Raw genomic sequence first — 6,093 nt, forward strand, 5'->3', positions numbered from 1 at the left:
GAAATTAAGGGGACCCGAGACCAAAGTGGTTCCTCAAAACTGCCCTCGTGCTAACCTCATCCATGGGATCACATCAAAATTTAAGCTCCCACTAATTTACCTGATACCAATCTTTACAAAATGGCTCCTGGCCTGGCAGGTGTAGCTCATCTGGTTGAGTGTCATCCCCTGCACCAAGAGGTCTCCGGTTCAATTCCTGGTTTGGGCACATGCCCAGCTTGCAGGCTCAACCCTCAGTAGGGAGTGTGTAGGAGGCAGCTAATTGGTGTTGCTATCTCTCTCCTCCTCTCCCTTCCTCTCTTTCTAAACAAAACAATAACATATTTAAAAAAATACAGTAATAAATAAGAAAATAAAAAATGGCTCTTGTAAACAGAAGAAAACAACCACCCGATCACAATTACCAGAGTTGAATAAAGGCGATTTTAAAAATTGATTAATAGTATCTAATTCTCCTACAACTTGAAGATTAAGATCACCAGGTTCAATGTGCAAATATGTAACTCCTTTTGTTGAATCCCTTCTGCATGGCAATTCTTTCCTTAATCTTTATCCTCTTGGCTTCCCCCTCCAGTGGTTGGCAAACTGCGTGCGGCTCTCGGGCCACATGCGGCTCTTGGGACCCTTGAGTGTGGCTCTTCCACAAAATACCACATGTGGGCGCGCACGTACAGTGCGATTGAAACTTCCTGGCACATGCGCAGAAGTCGGTATTTTGTGAAAGAGCCACACTCAAGAGGCTAAACAGCCGAATGTGGCTCGCGTGCCGCAGTTTGCCGACCACTGCCCTAGTCTATAATTGCCAGAGCATTGTCTGTCAGGGCTGGTAGAGAGATGATTTTAGTGCCCGACAAATTATCATGATTAGCACAGGCTGCACCTTAATGAGCTCATTCCTGCCCTGAAGACAATGCCATTACCTGACCAGACAAAATTCCCTGGACTGGGAGAGCTGAAGAATCATAGGGTGCGGACTTGCATGGTTTCTTTTGATATCAGGGCCTCCTGTCAGGATAGTCTGACTTCCATGGCAATTAAAACGATCCTTCGGGGTCACCTCTTTCTTCTGGCGTGAAAACTGACAGTTGCCCTGGAGGCCGGATGTGGGAGGGGATGCATGGTTTTGGGTCCTCACTCCCCCTCCGGGAGTGGTGACTGGCTGGTTCTAAACAGGCTCTCACCCATGGGTGTCACTTCGCTCTAGCACCATGGTTTCTACATGGAATCAGTTCAAGAAAGAAGGGAGCACAAGCAGGAAACACAGAGATATAATGAATGGGACAGAGCAGTACAATGGAGGGAGGATGGTGAGAGCTGGGCTTTGGTGTCATCATGTCGGTGTGTGCCACATACCTGCTAACTGTCCTTGAGGTGACACTTAGACACCCTAAGCCTTAGTTTTCAGTTATAAAATGAGCATACCTTCCTCATGAGGTTGTTTGGGAGGATTAAATGGGGTAATGTTCACAAAGAGTGTGGCTTACCATTAAAAAAAATATATATATATATATATATATACTAGAGGCCTGTTGCACGAAGAGATTCGTGCAATAGGCCTTCCCTTCCCTTGGCTGCCGGCACCGAGAACCCAGGGCTTCACTTTGGATGGGTTCTGGCCGGAGCCACCCTGGAGCCATCAGGCTTCGCCGATCGCCAGGCCCTTGGGCCATGAGGCTCTATGCTCCGCCTGGCACGGGGCCCTGTGGCCTTGCTGCTCCTCCTGGCACCAGGCCATGAGGCCTTGCTGCTATGCCCACCCTGGGCCGTGAGGCCTTGCTGCTCTGCCTGGCACCAGATTGTGAGGCCTCGCTGCTCTGGCCTGGGCCAACAGACTTCGCTCCACCGCTTGGAACCTAGTATGCAAATTAACCACCATCTTTGTTGGCGGGTAATTTGCGTATCGTGCTGATTAGCCAATGGGAGGCGTGGTGAAGGTATAGTCAATTATCATGTTTGTCTATTATTAGGTAAGATATATGTATTGATTTCAGAGAGGAATGGAGAGTGAGAGGGAGCAACGTCCACACCCCACAGTGGGGATCGAGCCCGAAACCTGAGCATGTGTCCTGACTGGGAATCAAACCTTGACCTCCCCGTTCATAGGTTGACGCTCAACCACTGAGCCATGCCAGCCTAGTATTTTGCTAACATAAACCTCACAGGCCCTGGGCTTCCTTTTGAGCACAGCTAACAGCACCAGAAAGGAACAATAAAAAGGCAAACATGGAAAGTTCAATTAAGGCTCAAGACCAGATGCCCTCACCTCTCTGCCCTGCTCCCAGGCCTTGCTCATCAGACCCCATCCCCACCCCAGAATTTCAGAAGTTGGGGTCTTGGCTTCTTTCCCAGAAGGCCTCTGGGTCCCCTAAGCATTTTACTCTCTTCTCTCTAAAGATCCCAGGTGTCCCCTGGTGCCAGGCCTAGAGGGAGCATTCCACAGGTGAGCTGTCACTGTGAGACGGCCCAGGCAGGCAGAGCCCCATCCATCCTCTCCTGGACAACCTCCATCCTCTTCCTAAGTCAGCCCCTTCCCAGAAAAAATACACCCCCCCCCCCCCCACTCAAGGCTGACATGTTCCCAACATGACCCATGTCCATATTGACTCAAACAGGATTTGTCTGGATGCTCCAAAGGCTGAGAGGGAGTGTGTACCCCATCTTTCCTGACCAGCCTGGGGTGCCATCAGGAAAGGGCACCAGGCACTCCATGGCCTAGAGGAGCTGGGCACCCAGTCCCAACATCCTACAGGCCTTGTTTCCGGTATGTGCTCTCGTGAAGGTCACACCAAGGGCAACTCTCCCCAGGCCTCTCCATCTGGCCATGTCACCCCGTGCCCTCCACAGTCCCAGACCCCAGCTCCAATTTATCTAAAATCACTTGTATTTGCCTGGCTGGCACCAGTTACTATGGCCCCGCCTTCTAAATCAGGGATAGAAACGTTTTTCTGCAAAGGGCCAGATACTAGATATTTTAGGCTTCATGGGCCAGAGGGTCTCTGTGGCAATTCTGCTGTGTTAGCAGGAAAGCAGTTCCAGACAATATGGAAATTAGCGAGGGTGGCTGTGTTGCAATAAAGCTTTATTTACAGACACTGAAAGTTTGATTTCATGTCATTTTCATGTATCACAAAATATTTTTGAATTAAAAAAAAAACAGTTAAAAATGTGAAGACCATTATTCGCTGGAGGACTGTGCCCTAACTCACCACCACCTGCTCCTAACCATGAGTTTACCCAAGGGGATGGTCTTAAGTGACTCATTTTGTAAGCAAAACGGGTCAAGCAGGTGCCCCCTTGAGAGAGACCCCTTTGGGGGATGTGAGAGACAGAACCCCCCTATGCCCAGGACACAGAGCCGTTAGCCCAAATCCACTGGCGAGAGAGAGGGCCCGGGTGAGGTGGAGCGTGGATTAGCCGGGAAAAAGCCTGCACTCGCTGGAGAGAAGAGGAGAGAGGAAGGCCTGGCAGAGGCCTCTCAGACCTGCATCAGTTACAGTCTAATTTAGATGGAAACGGATGTGTAGAAACGCAATGTGGGAATGTGTGCGTGAGGCTCTCCTCCTTGAGTTGCGAGCCCGTAAAGAGAGCTTTACCAGGTTCATTCCCTGGGCTTGCAAATAAAGCTGCTTTTGGAAATTTGATTTTGTTGTTTTGCAGATCGTTTTAGCTTTGTGAATAGTGCAAGCTTCATTCCTGATCGCCCTCAAACAAAAACAGAGCATTAAAGTGTTTAAAGTTCAATCAAAGGCTTGCTGGGAGGGCACCATATTAAAACAGCAGAAAAATCAATTTGATTTTTATTTTGAACCTGATTTGCCACAAATAGCATTCTAATAGATAACACTGATGACATGGTAGCAGATGTAATTTCTATATACCGAGCTCTACGTCTTTGTCAGAGTCATCATTAAGGAATTTGGCACGTATGCAGGAGAACAATAAACGTCAACTGAAATATACACCAGCTACGTATAGATGTGCGGCTGAAGTGCGAGATGCTGGCGCACGCTATACTTAGATGTAATAAGATGTGGTCCAAAGTAGCTTGCGTTTTCAAACAAGAACTCTCTTTATGTTGTCATCAAAAACATCTCATATTCTTGGAGGTCAGGAATGAATGGCACTATTAGCATTTAAAGCTAGTAAAAGGGAAAGTAATTTGATGTTCATTTAACATAACTTTTTATGAAATAGCTTTGTAAAGTTGTCATTATTTTTCTCAACAAGAGGCTTGGAAGGCAGGGAGATGCCTGGTTTTCCATGAGGGCTTTGTATCCCACCCTTGTCACTGCTGACCTCCCACTCAGTGCGGACTGAGGAACGATGGGGTTTGTGGGGGGACAGGCACAGGCAGGTGCTGCCCTGGTCCTGGGAGCACAGGTAGAAAGAGAGGCAGCTGGGAGTAGAGGCCAGCTCTGCCCCCTTGTGGAGCCCCATATCACACTCTGAGAATGAATAAGCCTTAAGATTAGCAAGTGCCATGTAGACTCTTAGAAGGAGACACTCGTTGGTTCTCAACCCTGGCTATACATGTCCCACAGATTTTTAAAAAATACTGGTGCTGGGCCCCACCCCATTAATTCCTACTGGTCCTGGGGACGGCCTGGGCATGGGGTTTCCTTTGAAAGCTCCTGAGTCAATTCTATTACGCAGCGAGGGCGAGAACCTCTGTTCTATAATTTGCCCCCCAACTAGGGATCATATTGCAGCCTGGGCATGTGCCCTGATCAGGAATGGAACTGGTGACCTCTTGGTTCCTGGGCCAACCCTCAATCACTGAGCCACACCGGCAGTGTTGTTGGGGCCTACGCAGACTCCAAGGTCTCAGACAAGGACCTATTTCACTGCAGCGGACCAAGCTTCTGAATGCTGGACAGTGCTTCCGGAAAGAGAATTTTAGGAAACACAAAGAGGAAGGGAGCCGGCTCTCTGTCCTGCTAGGAAGTAGAGAGGCGCTCCCTAAAGGGAAAGGAGAGCTCCTTCTGCCTCATTCTCAGGACCTTGGGGTGTCACCTTGTTCCCTTTGAGCGCCCACCACACCTGTCACACAGCCTTTCAGGGAATTGCTAAATGAAGCCATTTCTTAATGCTAAGAATTAAATGGTGATGCTCTCACTCCTGCTCAACAGGCGAACCCTGCTCCACCATCCCCGGCCCTGAAAGTGACACCCTCCACCTCACCAGCCTATCCAACTCCCCGGGTTCCCAGGAGTGAGTGGGCAGGTCGGCCGGGGGTCAGTGGGAGGCCAGAGGTTAGGGCAGAGGCCAGGCTAGAAGTCCCACACCCCACACACATCACAGAGGATGTTAGATGCATGCAAATTTGCAATAAGAAAAGTTTGGAGACCATTTCTATGCCCATCAGCAGGGACAAGCACACCATATACATCCTTGGTGGCATCTGTGAAGCCCCATGAGGATTAAAGAGGCTCTTTCTATACTATCTATAATAATAAAAGCATAATATGCTAATTAGATCAGAAGTCCTTCTGGATAACCTTCTGGATGAAGCTAGGGCTTCAAGGGAAGCCTGGGTCCCGGGTGCCTGCTGGTGGCTGGAGGGTAGCTCAGATCCCGGGTGCCAGAGGGAAGCCGGAGCCAACAGCCGGGGGAAGGAAGGCCTACTCTTGCAAGAATTCCATGCTATGGGCCTCTAGTTAGACCATAATTTCCAAACTATTTTTATAGTGTAAAAACCAAGGTAAGAAGGGTGTTTTGTAGGCTACCGGCTGTGGAAGTGGGGCTGGGGTATATGAGATAGGTGCACACATATTGCTGGAAAAACCTCAAGTTGCTCCTGGGAGAGGAACTGGGAGCCTGGGGGCAAGGCTGGAAGAAGTACCTTGTGTAAGAATACTCCCTGGCTCATTTGCATTGGGTGCCATGTGCAAATTCACGTTTTTAAGGTCCACTTTCTCCAATGGCTCAGAGGTACACATGCCACCCCCAGGCTGCTCTTCTATGGGGTCAGCTCCCTCCCCCTAGGATGTTAAAAGCTGGGCAGTCAACACATGGAAGTAATGATGAGCTTGTCAAACAGGACAGAACTGCATGGTCTACATGAGAACAGGCCACACAGGTGCCCTGAGAAAG

This window comes from Myotis yumanensis, unplaced genomic scaffold, assembly GCF_028538775.1.
Source record: "Myotis yumanensis isolate MYYU_CA2020_CCGP unplaced genomic scaffold, mMyoYum1.0.hap1 SCAF_13, whole genome shotgun sequence".
NCBI lineage: Eukaryota > Metazoa > Chordata > Mammalia > Chiroptera > Vespertilionidae > Myotis > Myotis yumanensis.